The sequence below is a fragment of the Chinchilla lanigera genome, unplaced genomic scaffold (genome assembly GCF_000276665.1).
Source record: "Chinchilla lanigera isolate Chin_1 unplaced genomic scaffold, ChiLan1.0 scaffold00001, whole genome shotgun sequence".
In the NCBI taxonomy this organism is placed as follows: domain Eukaryota; kingdom Metazoa; phylum Chordata; class Mammalia; order Rodentia; family Chinchillidae; genus Chinchilla; species Chinchilla lanigera.
The window spans coordinates 2,423,621-2,446,142 of NW_004955402.1; the positions used below are offsets into that span (position 1 = coordinate 2,423,621).

At 51.2% G+C, this 22,522-nt stretch overlaps 1 protein-coding gene across 1 annotated transcript in view; it reads right to left on the reverse strand.

Moving 5' to 3' along the window:
- Rab31 (RAB31, member RAS oncogene family) overlaps positions 1 to 22,522 on the reverse strand; it is a 92,139-nt gene that overhangs the window by 69,222 nt on the left and 395 nt on the right. The window lies entirely within an intron of this gene.

Here is a 22,522-nt window from a genome sequence, read left to right on the forward strand (position 1 = left end):
GCATGGGATTATTTATGAACTCTTAATTCCATTCCACTGGTCCATATACTTTATCTTTACACCGGTGCCATACTGCTTTGATTATTACAGCTTTGTGGTTGCTTTAAATTGGGGAGCACAAGTCCTCCAATTTTGTTCTTCTTTTTCAAGATTATTTTGGTTATTCAGGGCCTCTTGAAATGCTGTATGTATTCTATTTCTGTAAAAAGGGCCTTTGGAATTCGGATAGTAATTGTACTAAAACTGTTCATCACTTTAATATTGCCATCTTGACTTATTAAATTAATAATATGACTTTCAATCATATTATCAGTGAATGAACAAGAGATGAGTCAGTGAACAGGGATGTCTTTCCACTTACTTGGATGTGCTTTGTAATCTTTCCAGAATTTTCCTCCTTTCCCTGTATACAAACCTGGCGCTTCTTTTGTTAAATTTATTCCTAAGTATGTTATTCATTTGGATGCTTCTATCACAATCCTTTTGGTAATTTCAGATTGCTCACTACTAGTGTTAAGAAACAACGACCCTGTGCATGTTCCTGTGACTTTGTTGAATTCAACCAATTAGTGCTAGTGGCTTTTCATAGATTCTACAAGGCTTTCTACATCTGAGATCATATCATCCACCAACAGATGCAGTTTCACTTCCTCCTTTCTAATTCAGTGCTTTTCACTTCTTTCTGTCACGTGACTTCCCTGGCTAGGCCTTTCTGGGTGATGTGGGGTGGCGATGGTGGCAGGGGCATCCTCATCACCTTCCTCATCTTACAGGAAAAGCCTTCATCCTTTCCCTGTGGAGGACGATGTTGGCTGTGGATTTTTCACAAATGCTCTCTATCATCTGAAGCAGTTCTCTTCTCTGTCTAGTTTTCTGAGTGTTTTTACCATGAAAGGGTGTCAGAATGTCTCAACTCCCTTGTCTGCATCTCCTGAAATGATCACGGGGTTGGTGGTTTGGGTTTTGATTCCAATTCAATTCATGGAGTGTTTTACACAGGTAGATTTTCTTTTGTTTAACCATCTTGCATGCCTAAGAAAAATCTCACTTGGTCATGGCGTGTATTCCTTTTAATATGCTGTCTGGTTCAGCTTGCTATTATTTTGTTAAGGATTTCTGCATTCATATCACAAAGGATATGCTCTGTAATTTTCTTTCCTTATAATATCTTTGTTTCTGGGTTTAGTATGAGGGTAACCCCCAACCTCCTAAATGACAGTGTGTGTTCCCTTCTCTACTGTTTTGAAGAAGTCTGAGAAAAGTTGGCATTATTCTTCTTTAAATGTTTGGTGGAACTCACTGAGAAAGCCATGTGGTCCTGAACTTCTCTTTCGGGAGGTTCCTTTTTTGGTGTTCCACGTCTTTCTTTTATTAGTGCACACTGGTCACAGCGAGTGGTGCATTTCATCAGGGCCGCTCTGCCTGTGCACATAACATACTTTGACATTTTCACCCATCACCCTCCTGCCCTGCCCCATCCAACTTCCCCTTTTGGAGGGTTTCTCCACGCATGCAGTGTAATCTGATCACATACATTCTGAGGGTTTTGATTACTAATTTAACCTCGTTATAAATATGCTCAGATTTTATATTGATTGAGACAGTCGGGTGCTTCGTGAATTTTAGGCATCTATTTCCCTAGGTCATCTGATCTGTTGACTTATCATTTCTCACTGAGCCCACTTAGCAACCCTTCTCATTTCTCTAAGGTCAATAGGAATGCCCTCATTTTCACTTATTTTATTTTAATTATTTGCACCTGCTTTCCTTTGTTCTTAGTAATCCCACTAAAAGTTTGTCTTTATTGGTTTTCAAAGAACTGATTTTATTTCACCGATTTCCACTAGTGATCTTCTGGTCTCTATTTTCTCACCTCCCCATTAATTCCCAGCTGGGGTAGCTGTGGGCTTATTTTGCTCTTCTTTTCCTGCTTCCTGGTGGTGTAACACTGGGTGACGGATTAGAAGCCTCTCTTCTTCATAAGCTTAGTAATTTACAGTCCTGAGCCTTCCTCTCACCCCGCTTCTGCTGCATCCTCAGGGTCTTCTAATTCCCACCATAACCCCACCTTTGACTTGTGGTTGTTCGTGAATCTGCACCACTTTTACCATATGAAGAGGAAAAAGTTCAGCATCTTAAACCCTTAGGATTAACTAATTCTTCCACGTTTTGCATTAACTTCTGGGTAATACTGTAGTGTCCGCTCCTACGGTAACCACAGTACCTTTGTCATTTCTCACCAGGACCACAGTGCCTTTGCCATTTCTATAGGGACCATAAAGTAACACATTAAAGTATAATTCTCAAAGGTAAAGTCGACTTTTAAACAGATGTAACATGAACACGTACGGAAGACTTTATTGACTGCGTTATTGGTAAGGAAATCAATAAGGTCTTCCCTGTTAAAAGAAATCAGAGAAGCACAAATTTACATGGAATAATGGAGTGACTATAAAAGCAAATTGACAGACATGAAACTGGCTTTTCCCATGGTTGGAAGGAGGTCATTTTAGCCATTTTCAACTGAGTTTCCTGTCTCTCTATGATAACAGCATTGCATGGCGTGGTTTCCTGCAACTTTCTGGCTGAAGGGCGGAAGTGGATCCAAGCTGAGGGGAGGCTGGAGCAGGCGCCTTGACCTGGTATTGCCACGGCGCCTTTCTCACCAGAGACACAAGGTCATTTTTCCTGCTTACTACAAACTTCTCAACAGGACCCAGAAAATAAAGAGAGAAAAACTAAATGTGAGTGTGCAGAAAGGAATCTGCTGAGGCAAATCCATCACCAAAGAAAAATGGGAACACAGCCCTGAGGCCGAGGAGCAGGGGTGAGGTCCATGGGGGCCGCAGTGTGCACGGGTCAAAGCGGCCCTGGGCGCTGAGGGTCCCAAAGGTGTGGGGCGAGCTGACCCAGCCTCCGCGGGGCTCCACAGAGCAGGGGTACTCTGGGCACCAGGGGTGATAGGCAGCTCCCTGGCAACAGCTCCCGCCTCTGAGCAGCCTCCCAAGCGGGGAGAGGATCCCGCCGCCCCATCCTCGCAGGCCAGCCCTCCTGTGCCCACCCCCAGGAGTGGAGAGAACCTCGGAACAGTGTCAGGTCAGAGAGAGGTCGTGCGATACCGAGCCTGTGTGTCTGATTTATCTCACGTTTTATGTCCCATTATGGTGCCAACCCGAGCCCTACACAGTGTAAAGAGCGGAATAACGACAGGTACTGGGCAACAGCGAGATGGATCTTTGGCAAAAGGGAAGAAGACCAAGAGATGAAGGGAAAAAAGTGGAGGGAAGGGACGAAAAGAGAATTGAGATGCGCTGAGTCCGTGCACCAACTCCCACCACGAACATAAGCACACGTTCGGCAAACAGACTAATAAAACATAGTAGTAATAAAACCCTTTTCAGATACGCCCTATATAAATATCAGGTATTATTACTGGGCTTAAGGCAATATTTTATTTCCAAGTGATCAAAATAAATATAATTCTGATGTTACATCTACTTTGTCTGTTTTATGTAACAAGCATTGTCTTATAGCTTTCCAGTATATTGCAGTGATTTGTACATCTGTTAACCATGCTGGTAATGCCTGGGAGAGGGAAAGTTCCCACACAGACTGGAAGAAATAAACATTACAAATTCCAGGAAAATAAATTATTTTAAGCAACAGCATTACAAGAGAAAATAGGTCTAGGTAAGCCAGGCATGGTGGCCTATGCATACAACCCCAGCTACTCCAAAGGCCGAGGCAGGAGGCTAGTAAGCTGAAGCCCATTGAAAGTAGCTTAGTGAGGCCCTGTCTCAAGATAAAAATACAAATAAAAATAAAAAAGAGGCTGGGGATGCAGCTCTGTGCAAAGGGGAACCTCTGTGCAAAGGGTTCCATCCTCAGTACCAAAAAGAAAAGAAGAGCTAAGGTCTAAGAACTGAATGTTCATGCCCTGGGTAAAACTACCCCAAGGTTGTCTGCATTACTTCTTACACGAGCGTTATCCCTGCCTACAACATTTATGAATAAAAACATATTTCACTAGAAGACAAGAAAATCTATGAAGGAAACACACGGAATGTTTCTGTCTTGTCAACTCGGGGAGCCAACGTGGACGCCTCCTCCCAGCGCCTCCTCCCTTCTGTTCCTTCAGCGGGCCCGCTCCTCCCCTCGGCCATCCCTCCGGTCCCTCCAGGGTCCTGTCTTGGTCCCTCAGTGCTGTGCCCAATTCTGGAGTCTGCCACACCCCAGGCTGCCCAGGGTGCCACGCTATATACACAGCCGGGAACCTGCCGGCTCCGGCGTCCTCCACAACCTGGAGCCCAGGGGCACCCGCGTCCTCCACAGCATGGAGCCCAGGGGCACCCGCTGTGGGCCAGGAGGGCCCAGAAGCCAGTGCCTGCGGGAGCCACACGCCGTGCAGCGGCTGCCAGCGACATTTCCCAAGGATGCTGAAGTCTCATTTATCCTCTAAACCCAGCAACTTCAAACGCAGCTCGAAGATACGGGGTGGTGTCCGAGTCACCCCTGGTGTCCACAGCTCACAAACAGGATCTTTAAATCTGCATTCAGAGAAGCGAAGCCACCTTCACTGTAAAGTGATGTCATCCTGGACACTAACAGAAGTGCAACCGAGAGCTCCGCCATCGGGAGTCTCAGGAAGCAGACGACCTCGGTGTCAGAGGCTCCTCCGGAGAGCAGTGAGCAGGCTAATGTCACTGAGAACTCACCCCACATGGTCCCCTGCGTGTTCCCACATTGCAGCGCTCAGTGACCGCCACACAGCTCAGGGGGACAGCGACAATTCGCGAGGGTCCACAGGGCCAATGCCACAGCGGCCTGGATGGAATCGGAGCCCTCCCACCACCCCCACTGTCTCCCTCAGAGTCTAGGTTCTCAGGTGAGAGTCTACTCGGACAGTGCCCGTCAGAGCCCAGGCAACGCACTGCCTGCCTGGCAGCAGCCCTCTTGATCCAAGAAGGTGGTAGAGAAACCGTGTAGGGTCTTCAGCTACCAGGCCGGGAGTCCTGAGGCTTGGAAGGGCCCACGAGCACTGGCTGACACACATCTCCCATCTCCCCCGTGTGGTGGCTGAGTGCCCTTCTTTGGGCCTGCATACGGGGATCATGGGCCCATGCATAAGGGCCCGTGATACCAAGCCCGCCCAGCACTGACAGAGCCACAAAGGAGATGTGGTTTCCATTCCGTGGGAGGCACTGTACCTTGGGCTCTCTCGCATCAGGAGCTTAGCCTGTATCATAATCAACGCAGTATATTGGAGCACAGCACCTGCCTATAGTCCCAGCGACTGGGAAAGCTGAGGCAAGAGGATTCCCTTGAACCCATGGGTTTGAGGCCAGCCTGGGCCACAGAATGAGACCTCATCTTTAAAAAAAAGTAGTGCATCTCACAAGCCTAAAAATCTGTGTTTTCCTCTCCTTGGGTTAAGAATGATCTTACAGCCTGTGTGGCCCCTTATTGGCTTAGTATATTACTTCCTCCGGAAGAACAAATTCACCCAGGGCCCTATGTCTCTGTTCTCACAAATTCTTAGAGCAATGACACTTGCGGGATATATTTACGCACTATGCCACTCTACTGGACGGACAGACAGACCCTTTCCTTCTCAGTGTCTGTATTTGGAAAAATGCCACCTCCTTAGAAAGGTCAGGGTCTTTTTCTTCCTCCCACTCTAGCATTCCTCCAACTCTGAGCGCTCTGTGGCCAAGTGCGGAGGGTCCTCCCTGAGCACCCAGCAAGACACCAGCTGGGGGTCCTGTCTCTCCGCCCAGCTCTGCCTGTCTGCCTGGAGTATGGCCAGCTGCCCCACCCCACTCAGACTCAGGAGTGGCAGGTTGTCAAGTATGCGTCCTGCCACTGGTGTGAATCCACGTGGCCCTCCCGGGTGTGGTGCATTTGCTAGGGCGGCTCACAGCAGTAGGCAGATGGAAACCGTGCATGATACAGGACACTGTGAACAGCACGGATGAAGAGCTGAGGACCGGGGGAGGGGCAGCGCGGGGGCAGCACGTCCCTGGCCTTTCTAGGAGCCACCCATGTGCTGAAGGCTCTGAAACCCGCTCTTCAGGTTCTCAACAGAAACTCCATTGCCCGGGTGGGACTGATTACCACTGGGGATCAGCTTGACCTGCGGCCTCCCTCATCTCACCGAACAACGGGAGGGGATAGGGTTGCAAAGTCCCAACCCTCAACCACGTCTTGGTACTTCCTGTGACCAGCCCAGCCCCCACCCAGACCTCTCCAGGGGCCACTGGCCTCATTAACACAGACCAGACAGTCGTCACCCTGGAGATGCCAAGGGCTCACGTCAGGAATCAGACAAGACCAAATCTCTTTCCCAGCATCATCCCACCCTCTGCACACTGGGCCGTCTCGCAGCAGGTTGTGCGCCCCCTCATGTCCCCATTGGACCCCTGGGACCAGGGCTGTGCTCTCCTCACTCACATTTCTTCAGCAGCTGCACCTAGTTCACCAAGAAAGGCCCCAGCGGTTGCCATGGCAACGAGCATCCTCTCACCGCCAGAAGGATGGCCGGCGGCCAGGACTACGTTGTTCATGGACAGAACGCTTTTCATGGCCATTCAGTAACCAGAGCTTTTAAAGGAAGCAGACGGGGGCGGGGTGTCTGTTAGAACCCTGTGACCTATTTAGAGACTCTACTTGGCTTCCACCCGGGTGGGACCTTTCGGCCCCTCCACACAGAGCCAACCACCACCGCAGGAGCTTGTGTGAAAGGCAGGGGACAATTTGTTCTCGCCTGCAATCTTCCGCCTTCCTGGCCACCTAGTACTAATCCAAGACGGATGCACTGTGACACCCAGAGCTAAGCCGTGACCAGAATAATAAGCACAAGCAATTATCACTTTGCAATGATGTTTCCACAGAACAGAATAGTGGAGAATAAGTCATTTGCTCATTAGCAGTAACATATAGGCAACAACTCTATCTATCCCCCTCAGAACCAAGCAGTTAATGAAAGAAAAACTGTTTCACAAAGAGAAAACAGCTTCGTACTCTACACATTCTGCCATCCACTCAGCCTCTACTACAACCTAAGTAAATATGCTCATGCATTATAGATCACATAACTATATATTAATATCACATTGTGTTTATATTAAAATATATTAAGCAAGAAAACCTGCTGTAAAACATGGCTGGGGCTGGCCATGTACCAAAACTGTTGGGACCATCAGCTGTGCCGACAAAGAGATGCCACTGAACCAACTGATGCTAGAAGTGCCCTTTGCATGGCATTTGATTGGCATCTTCAAGGGCTCAGTTGTCACAATAGCAGAATCTCTCCTCTATAGAAGTCACCAAGCTGAAAGTCACCTTGGCACATGATTCAAAACTAATTAACCAAGCCGGGCATGGTGGTGTATGCCTGTAATCCCAGCACTCGGGAGGCTGAGGCAGGAGGATTGCCACAAGTTCAAGGCCCACCCGGGCTACATAGGGAGTTCAAGGCCAGCCTTAACTACAAGGCAAGACCCTGTTTCAAAATAAACTAATCAACCAATTCTCTGCTGGACACATAAATCATGGATCTAGTTGTAGAACTGGTATGCAAAACATTTATAGGTACAAATATGTAATAAGTGCTCATGGCTATTTGAAGAGTAAACTAGAGAAAATATTGATTAAAAAACAAAAATAATGAACCCTTTCCCCAGCACCTCAAACACAGGCACTGAAACATTTTCAAGTGTTAAGGAGAAGACCTGGAAGTTTACCAGGCTTTTTAAAGACTGGAAGCAGGGCTTTCGTCAGACTTCCCTTGCTATTAGCCACTCTTATTATCAATAAACATTTACTGAGTTGCTTTGGACATATGATATCTGAACACAACCAGCAAATGTTCACGGAAGTCCCCAGGACAAATGTCACTGTTTTAATGTGCTCAGTCATCAGAGATGCACAAAGGAACATAGACTCACATACATTGGGAATGTTAGTTCTGCCGATCAACAGAGGAACCGAAGGGCCGCACGGGGGACAGCCCCTCGGCCATCGCGGGAGGTTCCGGCCTACACTATCCAGCACCACAAGGGCCAGGCAGGAGGAGGGAAAGGCAGGGAGAAGAGTAGCTCCAGCTCAGGAATCAAAGACAAGGCCATGCATGGGCACAGAGGCTGTTAATTTTCTATAGCAAGATGGTGAACCGGATGTGGCGTGCACACCTGTAATCCAGCACTCTGGGAGGCTGAGGCAGGAGGACTGAAAGTTCCAGCCCAGCCTGGGCAACTTTAAAGCTTTGCAAGACTCTGTCTCCAGATAAAAAATATAAAAGGGCTGAGCCTGGTAACGGCTGCTGCTGTCCTTCCTGCCTGCGCTCCCCAGGTGCAGCCCTGCCCCAGAGCCCAACCTTCCGCCCCGACTCCTGGATGTTTCTCTGGAGACCAAGCAGCCGCGGGCCAGGTATGCGCTCCGTGTCTCCTGGACATGCTGCACTCAGAGAGCTGGAGGCAGCTCTGATGGGTGGCGGGAGAGGGACCCACCTCCTCCCACCATGCACCCCGGCCCCGTCTGCAGCCGGCACTGTACGTGCAGCACGGGCCATCCTGACCCCCGGCGCTCTGCTCCCCACTCTTCCACTTCATGATGGGGGGAAAGCACTGTGTTCAGTAGAAACTTGGAATTCTGACTCTGGGTCTTTCCCTGGCCCAGCAATACACCCTCTGGTCCCTGCCCTAGGGGTGGAGCAGCCACCACTACCAGCAGCCTCCGCGGGCCATGCTGCTGAGCTGGGAGTGCAGCAGGTTAGGCGGGTTTGATGCATTGCGATTTAAGGATATTTTCAGCTCCCAATGGGTTTATCGGGAGGTACCCATCGTAAGGCAAGAACATCTGCAGAGGAAGCGGGGAGATTAAAATGGTAAGCCTCCCTTTAGGCAAGGCAAACTTCTTCGATTTCAACTCATGTTTGAGGAGGAGCTTACAGTCACTGATTAAAAACAAACTCCCAGCAAGGTCTCCCTCTGTAAATCGCCACATCTGAACGGCCTCTCGAGCTCCTCTGAGGGCCACAGACCCAACACGCTGGACCAGCGGTCACCCTGGTCACCGGCAAACCCACTGGGTATGAATAAAAAGCAGAGGGAACTGCATCTCACTCTGCAGCAGTTAAATTCTAAAGTAACTCCTCCCTCTGCTGGTGTCTGTGACCCGGGAGGGATGATAAACTATTTCATGTCCCCAAAGTCCTCCAAATGGAAGAAAAGATGGGGGAGAAAGGCATCAAGGAAGACCTGACAAAGCCAAGGGGCTAAGGCCGGGAATGAGAGGGTGGCAGCTCTACCCGCAGCGGGGGAGTGGGGTAAGCGGATATTCCTAGGCCCAAAAGACAGAGCCAGGCTGAGTAGAGGCCAAGGACCTCTCCGCCCCACACTCTAACCTCATGCTGGGAGGTTCAAGAGGATTCTCACAAGCCACACCTCGTGGACAGAAAGTGCTGAGACCCCGTCCTCCCTCCCGTCCGCCTGCACACACCTCCCCAGGCAGCGCAGACACCCACAGCCCAGCACCGCGCCCTCTGGGGTCACCTGCTCCGCGCAGGGACAGCACAGGCCATGGGGAGACCAGTTTGCAGTCAGAATTCCAGCTTTTGCACACGCAAGTAATGTTCTGACCACAGTGTCTAAGTAGGGTGAAGAGCAAAGCATGCCGTGAAAGGCTGTATTTCCAAAATCCGAAGGTATTAAAGGCATATTTCAAATGTTCCCTTAAGTCTGGGCTGGCTGGGAGGGAAGTAAAATGTATTTCCCAAAGACGCAACAGCAGAAGTTCTGCTCTAAGCCTCCCATCTGGGTCAGCCGCACCCACGCGGATGCTGACTGAGCTGAACCTCAGCACCTCTGTGGACGGTGCAGAGGGTGCGTCCACCACGGGGGGCTTTCTACCCAGAGCAGAGCAAGAACCACAAGGAATCTGCCACGTGCCTGCGGTGTGGACAAGTGCCCTTCTTGAGATCTGTCACCAAAGCTGCGTCCTTCCTTCCGTACTGCAGAACACCTGCGCGCTGTGTCAACCGGACTCACCAACTCTGTACTGCTTTAAAACTCAGAGATAGGGGCTGGGGATTTAGCTCAGCGGCAAAGCGCCTGCCTGGCAAGCGCAAGGTCGTGAGTTCGGTTCCCGGTACCGGAGAAAAACCAAAAAAAAAAAAAAAAACAAAACAAAACTCAGAGATAAATGATTTTCAATAGATGAATACGGAGCCCAAGAGTACACAGCACACGCGTGGGGGGTGACGTGTGGTAAGGGAAGCACATCAAAGCGGCAGGTAATGATGAATTAATCAAGAGTGGCACTGGAGCAGCTAGCTAGGTGTCTGGGTACAGGGGAAAGACTGAATCCCGTGTGGTTCTGCACCCCAAGATCTACGTGGTCAAATATTCTTAAAAGTGTAAACAGGGAGGGAAGAAAATGTGAAAGTACTACAGCAAAATAGAAGCAAACATTTTCATAGCATTAGAGTATGACATCACCCCCACAGTCTTCATATAGGTGCATTTAAATTCAGGCACAAGAGTTTGCACTGTAAAACTGTTTGTAATAGCCAAACAATGGAAATTATCTGAATATTTATCATCATTGCACCAATTATTCAAATCATGATGTATTATTATAATAGAACAGTATATCTGTGACTTAATAAATGAGATAGATCTACATCCACTGCCAAGGAAACGATAGTATTTACCTTTAGTGGAGAAAGACTGGAAAATAATCATTGCATAGCACAGACCATAGCTAGAAAAATGTAGAAGAAACAAGCAGTGAGTGAGGAAGATGGTCTTTTTTACTTTTCATTTGGTATCTTATCTTTTTTATCCATTACAGGTATATGTTAATTCTTATCATTAAAAACAACTTTAAGTAAGACTGATTTATTTGCTAATAGCATAGATCTTGATTTCTCTCGCCAAAAAAAAGTACCTATGTGAGTTGCTGGATTTCAATCAGCTTGATTACTATATATAGTAATCACTATATATATGTATGTATGTATCAAGACATCATGTTGTACATCTTAAATATATAGCTTTTATTTGTCAATTAGACCTCAATAAAGCTAGGAGGGAGACTAATCTTAGCATAGATTTTCTTTGTTAAAGATGGGAACAAAAATATTTTTAGTATTTGAGAGAACACTTTCGAATACCCTTGAACACTTTTTAAAAATCTAATTTATAAGCAATTAATATGCTTCATTGATTTTTAAGGGCCTGCTAGTCAGGCATAGTGGCGCATGCCTGTAATCTCAGCCACTCAAGAGGCTGAGGCTGGAAGATCCCTTGTTCAAGGCCAGCATGGGCAACTTAGCAAGACCCTGTCTCAAAATTTTTAAAAGGGCTGGGAGTATAGCTTAGCGGTAAAGCACCTACCTAGCATGAGCAAAGCCCTGGTCTGTCACACGCCAGCAGACACAGAGAATGACACGACCAGAGGATACAGGACTGCAGCACAAGGTGACATCCACATCCCTTCCCACCTGTGACCAGAGGCAGCACCCAGGCATGTAGCCGGGAAGCCTCTTTCCAGGGAACCTATTAAACACTGTCACTCTCCAGTAGGCACCTAAGTGCTGTGAGGACGCTGCAGGAAGCACATGCAGCAACTCAGCACAAGCACATATCCACCTCCTGGTGTCAGGTTCCTCTTTCATTCTAAGGCAATGTCTGAATGGGGAGACAGGAGGCTTACAGGGGCCAGTGATACCCTATCTTTTGATACTGGTGTTCCCGGAGGGCTGCTCGTTCGTGAGAGTCCACTGTAGGTGAAGTGTGATGTGGGCACTTTGTTGCATCTGTGGATTCTTCAGTCTGGAAATGTAGAGAGTTTGTTATGAACTTGGTCAAGTGCATGAGAAAAGTGAAGCTCTGAGTATCCAAGAGAAAATCAAAAGCCACTGCCCAGCCCACTGCTTAGCAGACCCCACAGCAAAGTATATCACAGAAAAGGTGCAAGGAGACTATTTCAGTCCCTTTCACCATGGAGTGAGCTGCTGTCCTCCGCCAGCACTTTCCGCTCTGCAGCTTCTTTGTTTCAGCCAGCCAGCCATGGACTGAAACTTCCAAACCGTGAGCCGAAAACGAACCTCTGCTCCTTTAAGTTGCCAGTGTCAGGTATTTTGTCCCAGGGATGAGGAAAGTGACTGCGACACCTGTTAAAGAATTGTCTATTAAGTTGTGTACGGTGGCACCTGCCTGTAATTCTAGGTAGTGAGGAGGCTGGGGCAGGAGGATAGCAAGTTTGAGTCCAGCCGGAGCAACTTAGCAAGACCTTGTCTCAAAATAAACATAAAAAGGACTGAGGATGTAGTTTAGTGGTAAAGCACTTCTGGGTTTGATTCTCAGTACCACAAAAAAAAAAAATTACCTTGCTAATAATAACAACCTACGAGAGAGGATCTAGAAATAACTCATCATTTTGAATAGAGGTCTTCTTTAAAAATATTGATTTGCCATGTTAACAGTTCCTTACAAAACGAATTCTTCTGGAAGATCTTCACTAATCACCTGCTCATAGGTGCTCACAGAACAGGGCCTAATTACGGTAACCTCGGTCTGTTCCCCACACTGCCTTCCAGGTTTGCCCCAGAGCACAGAGGCCCTGTCCCTGGTCCTGCCCAGGTGCAGCTGCTCCCCTCAGGACAGACACGCTCCTTCCCTGAGCCAGAGTCAGGCTGGGGCTCTTCCAGCCCTTTGCAGGTTTGACTTTCTGAGGGGAAAGCAGTGGCAGTGGCGCCAGCGTGGACATCAACTGTTTTACTGTGTAAGTGTGCACAAGTGCTTAGAGTGCCCTTAAACTGTTGACGCAGTTCTAAACTACATAACGCAAAGAGGTTCACTGATGAAATGCAGACAAAGCTTTGAAGCCAAGAGCGTGCAAATTAACACTGGCTTCCCAAGACGAGTGACACTGGGCGACATTCGGCCCAGCAGCACTCCCTGAGCCATGTAGGGCACTAAGGCCCCCAGAGGCCTCTCAGTCCGAGCAAGCTCTGCCTTCAGGGCGCAGTGAGGGATGGTGCCCACCCCTCACTAGCACCATCCTGCATGCTGTCCGGCCACCAGTCACGTGGCTGCCGGGACGACCCCGTGGGTGGTGCGTCAGATCACGTCCTGCTTTACACAAAACCTCCAGCAGCAGCCCCTGGGCTCCAGGGAAATGCGAAAGCCCTATGCACCCTCAGGACACCACAGTCAGGCCGCAGGCCTGCTGCCGCCACCGCTTCTGCTCCCTCCTCGTGGCCAGGTCTGCTGCCCGCGGGTCCCTGCTCCAGCTCACCGGAGTCCGAGCGCTGTTGGTAATGGATCGTCACACCCCGCACGACAGCAGAAAAACAAATGCCAAGACCCTCCGTCCACCTGATCTGCACCTGCTTTCCACGGGCATCACCATTGTTCCAGTCCCCACCCACCAGACCTCTTGGGCCTGCGGCACAAGACACCAAAAGGAAGAATGAGTTACTGGGAGCTGGAAGGGCACCCACCACACACAGACAGCTGCGGGGCCGGGTCTCTCTCGAGCCTCCTCCGCTCACAGAGCTGCCTGGGGTCCCAGGCGCTGCTCTCCCTGCGCCCACCCGGCCTCCACCTCTTCTAACCTTGGCTGTCACAGGTTCGCGGCCTCCGCAGCCTCCCACTCCGCCAGCACCCACCCTGCAGCACACCGGCACCTGGCTGAGCGGTGCAGACCCTTAAACCCCACGCGTGCCAGACCAGGACAGCTGCACCCTGGACAGGGGCCCTTCTTTCTGGGCAGACCCCAAATCCATCCAGATAAACAAAGATCTCTGTTCATCCTCACAGCACTGCACCCCTGGTGCTAACAAACCCTCACTGGCTTCTGCGATCTTGGAAAATACAGACAGGCTCTGCATCCAACTCGGAAAACCCCGCGGATCCTCCCAGTGGCTGTGTCTATTTGAAAGCTTCCGCGAAGCTTTTGGAGGGGGCTGCACCTGGAAGTCCACAGCAAGATTAGGCCTCCAGGGTGGAAAAAGGCACTGAAGGCCAGGGTGCTCATGGCAGCCAGGCCCCAGGGGTCTCTGCCTCTGTGGCTCTCCTGCAGCTTTTCTCTTTTTGAGACAGGGTCTTGCTGTGTACCCCACACTGGCCTCGAACTCACAGGGATCCTCCTGCCTCAGCCGCTGGAGTGCGGGGATGACAAGCATGTGCCGTGACATCTGACAAATAGTCTTCAGACTAAACCAGCAGCTTTGTGTCCCTGAGTTCTCTGACCCACTCTGAATTAATCGAAGCCAAGGGAGGCGACACAGGGCACTGATTCAAAGCTGGTCAGGCAGAAACATGGGGCCAACAGCCTGCAGTGCAGGAGTCAGGCCAGGACCGGGCCTCACCATGTGGGGTCTGACGCTGGCATCTGGGGTGAGAATCTGCCGAGGCAGAGGCCTGCAGTGTCCCTACTGGCCTGCTGAGGGGACCCTGGGCACCTCGCACCCTGTGGTGAGCTCAACACAGACCCCTTCTGGTCAGAACTAGGGAGTGGCTGAACCCAGCCAGGTCCGGTGGCAGCTTTGGCCGTGTCCTGTGGAACACCCTGGGGTGGAGCTGAACGTGAGAGCCGTGAAGAACAGGCCTGGACACTCTTCCCACAAGAGCTGGGCCCAAGACACCTCCAGAGAGGTCGCCCTGGTGACCCAGACACGGACAGACCAGGAAAACGAGTAAAAGCGAGCCAAGCGTGGTGGGGTACACCTGAAAATCCCAGGATTCTGGGAGGCTGAAGCAGGAGGATCATAAATTCAAGGCCAGCCCGGGCAACTCAGGACTCAGCAAGACCCTGTCTCAAAATTTAAAACTTTTAAAAGGGCTGGGGATGCAGCTCAGTGTAAAGCCCTCGGTGCCGTTTCCAGCAGTACTAAATAAATGAATATACAAACAAGTAAGTAAGTAGGAAACAGAGTGGGCACAAGAGTTACAGCAGACGTAGGGTCACACGTAAATGAAGCTAAGGGAACATTTCATATCCCTCTCCTCTGCAAAGTCGACACTCCCTGGTCAGTCACCTCCTCTACCTCAAAGTGAAATGCAAAATTTCATTAACGTGAGCAAGGGTACCTTCATTGTGTTGGGATCTAAAGGTCCCCTGCAAATCCTTACGTTGAAATGCTCACCCCCAAGGTGAAAGGTGCTAGGAGGCCAGGCTTGGGGGAACTGGGTCGAGACAGTGGGGGCTGCAGTAGGGTGTGTGTCCTTATCAAAGAGGCCCAGAGAGCTCCCCTTCTTCCCACTCGCGAGGGTACACACAGATGACGTGGTGCACAGCCAGCGGGGGCTCTCCCTGGACCCCATCCAGCGGCACCCCAGTCGATACCGGCTTCCCGCCTCCGGAGTGTGAGGGCTGAGTGTTCGTGGTGTACAAGCTGTTACTCTGTTCTACCAGCAAAAACGTGTGCAGATATTTTACAGTGAAGGAACTACCTCTTCAGAAGTTTATTATGAAACAGTTCGGAAAATACTGTAGCTCCTAAAACGAAAGACCAGTTTAATGTTTGTACAACCCACATCGCTATGAGATGCTAAGAGAGAGTTTCCAGGTCACTGTGCCATCACGTAAACGCCTGCGCCAGCAGTCCGTTCACAGAAGAGACCAGATGGCTCGGCTCTCCGCCCTTCCTGGAGCTGGGTGGGAGGGCGAGCTTCACACAATACTCTGTGCACACCTGCACGCGCGTCTGACTGCGTGTGTGAGAGAGTCTTCTCCCTTCGCCCCTCCTGCCTTTCTCTTCTCTTGCCTTCTGTCCCTCCTATCCTTTCCTCCCCGCAGGGACAAGTCCTTCTCAGAGGCACTTTGAGGACTCCAAGTTTTATTTACAGGCCGCGGCGAGGCCGGGGATTCTGGGAGATTAGAGGGGAGAGATACTGAGATTCAGCATCTTGTTCTTCCAGAAGAACAAATGTGTTGATCCCAAGCTTGAGCACTCTGTGGGATCTTGCTCAAAGAAGAGAAAACAGCAGGGGGATTGTTCCCCTCATCCGCCATCCTGCAGGCCCGTTCCGGTTTTTGATCACTCAACTCTTGCAGGCACCTCGGGGGAAGTGAAAGAGCGGAAGCTTTCTGCTCAGTTAGGACAGGGCAAAGAGCTGTCACATTCACCCCTCCAGAGATCTGGACGGGCCCGGGGCACGGAGGGCCAGGAATGCCTGGGCAGACTCAGGACTGCCCGGCCACTCACAGTAAACCCGTCTGTTTTCTCTCTTTATTCCTGCTAACCAAGTTGGGCCACGGGAAAGACAGCCTGATCCCCCAGATACTTGTTCCTCCTGGTTCCTGGCAGCAGCCACGAGGCAGAGCTGCAGAAGCGAAGTCAGCCCCTGGGCAGAGGAGGCCTCTCCCCACCCGATCTCTAACAGGCACCAGACCGCTCACCCTGCCGCCCTGCCCTGGGCTCCTGGGGTCCCTGCCTCTGAGCTGGCCACACACCCAGAGCACCCCTCCTGCAGAACTCAGGCATCTGAAAGGCTCTAAAATCCACAGTTTACTGAGCACTATTGTGACACTCAAAAAGTTTTAGATTTTGGAGCGTTTAGGATTTCAGATTTTTCAATTAAGAATGCTCCATCAGAAAAGATGATTCAAGTATTCCAAAATCTGAAAAACTCTGACATCTGAAAGATTGCTGGCCAAGTATTTCAAGTAAGGTATGCTCGATCCATAATTTATGCTGTCCACCTTCCTGCTAAAGCGTAGGTGCCCAAGAGCACGGCCCTGTGTCTATTTTATTCAGACACAGAATAAAATGTGCTTGGCGCACACAGAAGCTAAGAAATGTTTTTTGAACAAATGCCACAGAGGTGAGTGAGGCAGATTTTTTATATCATACATGATCGTACAAAATCGTAAGGCCTTTCAGCCTCAGCTGCATTGTATTCTCACCCAGGTGCTTAACTGGAGAGGCACAACAAGCACATGGCGGACCCGCACCTCGGGACTTCCCACACGTAGCCTGTGTTGCTCAGAAACGCAAGTGCCCTGGGGCCTGAAGGAGAGAAAGGGTTTTGGATGACACGTGGCCAGAGCCCTGACAACCAAATGCAGGACACGGCCTCTGCCCTGGTCCTGGGTGTTTTTAAACAGCTGTACAGGACATTCAGAGGCTAGCCGGAAGCATCAGGATATGGGCTGCACCTCACACACTGGAGCTGTGTTCAAACCGGGGCAAGAGCGTGAACAGGGGTTATGGAGGAGCAGGCTCTCTGCCAAAAGACACATTCTAGAGTATCCAGGAGGAAGTGTGTCTGAGCCTACTTTCACAGAAATGGCTCAGGACAAAATGTATATACACATCTTCAACCTGAAGTTGCAAGTGCCGGGCATTCTGTCCCAGCGACCGAAAGCAACCAGCACAGCTATTACCGCTGTGCTCGGAGCACTGTGGCAGGCACCGAGCAAGAGCAGGAGCCGTGCCATACAACTCACCGCTGGCCTGTCCCTGTGCCTGGACAGCAGGGGCCTCCGCGTCCTGCCCCCCGGGGCCATCCACGGCTCTGAACATGACAGAAGCATTGAATCGGCTGAGAACGCCAGAGGAGGGCGTCCCTATTCCATTTTCAATCACATATAAATCATGAAACCAAAATAATGGAGTGTCATGTTCACATAGGCATGCAAGCATCGAATTCGTCTAACCTGTAGGACACTTACATTTGGAAGCCATTTTCCAACGCATGAGCTCAAAATCTTTGTATGTCCTAGCATCTCAGAATGTAAAGTTTTCTATTTTCCAATGACTGTGCCCTTGGGCCACACCTAAGGGCACAACACCCTTCCTGAAAGGGCAGTACTGGGGCAGGGCAAAGGTGGGGGCCCATGCCTGAAGGCTGTAGCCAAGGTGATATAAGTGAGTATTTCGGTGCCCCCCTGCAAGTTCGTGTGTTGGAGCCTAATCCCCAATGTAAGAATTCTAGGAGATGGCACCTTTGGGATATGATTAGGTCACAAAAATAGGGTCCTCGGGGCTGGGGATATAGCTCAATGGCACAAGTGCCTGCCTGGCAAGCACAAGGTCCTGAGTTCAATTCCTGGTACCAAAAAAAAAAAAAAAGATAGAGTTCTCATGAGTGCTCACTTCAGCAGCACATATACTAAACTTGGAAAGAGTTCTCCTGAATGGAATTAGCAACCTTATAAGAGGAAAAAGAGCATAGTAGCACATGACTGTAACCCCAGCAACATGGCAGGCTGAAGCAGGAGGGCCACAGGTTTGAAGCCAGCCTGGGCAACTTGGCAAGAACCAGATGCAAAATAAAAAATTATAAAGGCCAGGGCTGTAGCTCAGGGTTCCCAGTTCAAGCCAGTGGGAGTCCTCACGACACCAGATATGCAGGTGCCTGGGCCTTGGACTCTCTGACCTCCAGAACCTTGAGGCGCCAGTGTCTGCTGGGATCCCTGCCGCAGCAGCCCAAAATGAGACCCAAGAATGAGGGAGGGGACCGCAAGCAGCTTAAAAATGCTGCACAACAACCCTAATAGACATAGAGCTGGGCTCTAAGGCTGAAGAGGGGCCAGCTATGGCCACCCAAGCCAAAGAGGAACAAGGGGCCAGCAAGGATGACTCCACATCGCATCCACTCTTCTCAGGTGACACGGAAGCTGCCCAGAGGCACTGCCATCGGGAGATACTCTCCACAGAAGTTCAGCTCAGGACAGGGACCAGGTGTGGCCAGGAGGAAGCTGGTCTTAGTATGTCAATCAGTTCTCAGCTCAGACAGCACACATGATGCAATGAGCTGGGTGTGGTGTGCCCCCAAGGGCCCAGGTGCTGGAAGCTTAGTCTTCAGGGTGGAGACTGGGAGGAAGTCATTCTGCAAGAGCAGGCTGTCACTCACAGAGGCCGCCCACAAACTTGGCCCACGGCCAGTCCCCTTACCATTCTCTTGGACACTGCTTGGGGACAGGAGGCTGCTCTCTGGATCCTCCAGCCCTAGGATCTTCAGCCAAACAATCCCTTCATCTTCTACAGCACCTAGCCTCAGCTATTTTGTTACAGCACCAGAACACAGACCAAGAAGCTTACCAGGCCTAACCTACTCTATTATGTGTTCACTACTGCAACAGCTCCAACGGATGCACAGGCCCTCACTGGGTGCTGTCACTCATGGAGACTCACTACCACTCTGAGCAGTGAGGCGGCACAGCTCTGGCTGCTCGGCTTTATGGTGAGCAGGAAGCCGTTCCACCCTTGGGTTCTAGTCCCTCAGGTCACAGAGCCCTTCCACACACACAGGCCCTGGACAAAACTGAAAGCCCGGAGGCCTGGATGTCTCACCAACACTGGGTGCATGACTACTTCATTATGAGCCACTGCACAGACTCTAGCAAAGGTCAAGAGATGCTCTGGGCTTCCTGGCAGAAGCAGGGAAGTCCTCGCCAGTCCTTAACCGCCCACTCAGCTGGAGAGGAAGTAGGAGGGATCTCTACATTGCTGTCAAGACAACAAAAGCACAAAGATAAATCTCTGGGATTCCATCCGGAAGTGGATTTTCAGTGCATATGCACACACACCCTGAGGAAATCATAAAGATAACCCCCTCCGCCGTCTCTCCCCTCCTCCTTTCTTTCTCCGTCTCCTGCTTTGGCCACGTGGCAGTGTGTGTTAAAAATACATACTGGGAAGCTTTCCACCTTTGAGGTTGAAACAGCTGCTGCATCAATACTGTTTTTGTTGTTTTATTTTAAACAGATTTTGCTGTTTTTATGAATGTTGTTTTTAAACTGCATGTTTCATAATATTAGTTCAGATTCCGGAGCTGGATGACTGGCACTTTACTGGTAAGAAGGAGACTCAGGGATCCCTGGGTGCCCACTGACACCCCCAGATTGCTTCCCTGACCAAACACACTCACCCTAGCAAGGTAAGTCACAGTCAGCCTGGCTTACATTAGAACAGGGCACTCGCAAAGACTCATGGGACAGTCCCCGGGTGGACCTTTTCACATGAGACAGTCCACACGTGAGAAAACACAAGCCAAGAATTTACAGCAGGTGACAGAGGAAAGCCTGACACACCGGAGTCCCTGGTCTTCCAGGAGTTTTGGAAGTCAGAAGAAAACGTTCCAGGGGCCGCTGTCAATGCTGGAAGAAGGAAGGCTGGACAGGCCAAGAGGACAAAGGGGTTACAGGACCCTGCAAGGACAGTGCATGTAAAGAAGACCTGAGCCCACCACAGTCCCTGCAAAGATGCAAATCAGGGCCATGGCCTCTTCCCAGGAGGGGCCTGAGACCCACAGAGTCCCCAGGGTGTGGGATGAGAGCATCACCGTCCATGCCTAAGGCAGCTGGACCTGCGTCCCCACAGGATGACAGCTGTCCCTATGTGCCAAGCAATCCCTGAGCAAGTGACCAGGCCTCTCCAGTGGACAGCCAGACTTCACTCATCAGGGCCCCATTCTCTGTCACCTTTTGGGCATTTGGGGGTGTGGCTGCCAGGGCCTGGGTCCTGCTGAGACCCCAGGGAGGCACAGCATGGCCAAAGCACAGGACTCTGAGCACCAGGCACATGTGCACACGCCTGCACACACATGCACACACACCGCTGAATGCACTTCGGGACTCTGGCACCACAAACCCCTCAGTCGCTCCATCGGGGCAGCTACAAGCGTGCTGTCTGTGACAAATTCCACCCCGCCCAGGCACCACCCTGTGGATGAGCAGCTGGAAACCCTGGCTGTCGAACACACCTGCGGATGTCACAAGCAGTACCTGGTAGGGGAGGTAAGGTCGTCTCTCCTGGCAAGGGAGAGGTCCTCTGACCAAAGTGCACAGCCGCCCCCGGCACACCTGTGGGAGCCCACAAGTGTGGGGTAGTTGATGTTCCAAAGCCTCGGCAGCCCTGAAATCTCTTCTTTCTCTCCTTGGCAATGTTCCTTACCCCTCCTTGTTAAATTTCCTACCAATGGAGCTGGCACCAAGAAGAGAGAACCGCAGGCCATGCCCGAGCTCCAAGAGGCCCCTGTGAGAGTTCATCTCACGGCTGGAGTGAAGAGAAAAGGAAGTCAAGAGAGTTCCTCCAGCTTCTACATCTGCCAGGTTTGCTAATTATCACCCTGGAATCATAGGTGAACAGGAAATGCCACCCTGTATCTTCAGAGATCATCTGATTATTATGCCCATTTTACAGATGAGACGACCGTGCTCCTCACCCAAAGCTGCACGTCTAGTTCTTGGGAAAGACAGCTGGGCCACCTGTGTCCTGCACTGGGTTGTTGCCACCTGACCACTGGCCTTGCAGAAGGGTATAAAGATGCTCCCAGGAATACTGCAATAGAAACCTTAAGAGTTATGTGATGGGGCAGGGGTCTCTGCCACAGCAGATCACAGAGAGAAAGCGTCAAAGACAAGGAAAAATACTTCCAACGTCATCTCTGAGGCCGACCTCAAACTCATGTCAAAGGTGCCCCTCTATTCCTTGGCCACAACATTCCGTCCGAGTCTCTGCAGGCCTTTCCCGGGCCAGCACGGCTCCTCCAGAAGCATGGGATTCCTGGCATCAAGGTCTGGGCAATGTGAGACCCACTCCCACAACACCACACTCAAAGCCCGCAGAGCCAGCCTGCCCTGGGTCCGCTGTGGCCGCCGTGGGGAGGCAGAATGACGGCCTCTGCCAGGGCCCCAGAGCCCTCCGCTACCCTGGCCGTGAACTTAGGGCAGGGAAACGCTTGGGCCGAGGACCCCAGGGGCAGCCCCAAGAACGCATTTCTGCAGGAGGAACCAGAAGAGCGGAGGTTAAGTCTACACAGCCCCTGCTTGTTAGGAGCCAGCCCTGGCCTCCAGGTATTTCCCCTGCACACCTCTCACACAGGCGCCCGGACAGGCCCTCTCCGGAGACAAACGCCAGCGTCCCGCTGCTGCTTGATTTAGGAAATGAGCTTCTAGGGGCTGGGGATTTAGCTCAGTGGCACAGCGCCTGCCTGGCAAGCGCAAGGTCGTGAGTTCGATTCCCGGGTACCGGAAAAAGAAAACCAAAAAAAGAAAAAGAAAAAAAAAAAAAAAAGGAAATGAGCTTCTGAAGAGCCGGGATCTGCCAGCTACAGGGCAGCACGCCAGGCCTCCGTGCCAGGGCCTGCTCTTCTGGGAGAAGTGATTCTGGAATCCGACCCTCCTCCCCGAGGAAAGAGACCTAGAGTTACCGCACCCCAGGCCCTGGGCCGGGCCGGTCTGCCTGTGCGCACGGCGTGCGGCGGCTTCTTTGTCTCCGGCCGCTGGGATGACCCTCCGGGCCGGGCCACACCGGGCCAGCTCTGCGCTCCCTCCAGCGCCCGCCCGCGGTGTCCTCGCCCGGCTCGCCTTATTTTTCTTAAGTGGATAACCCAATTGTCCGGAGGACGAAAGCGAGCTGGAGCCGGCGAGTGACTTACACATTCCTCCGGAAGGAAATCATCAGCGGCGGAGGAGAGAGCCCAGGGGCCCGGGCTGGCGGGCTGGCGGGCCCGGACCTGCCGCCCCCTCGGCTCCCCGCAGGTCCTGGGCGGGGCGGGACCCG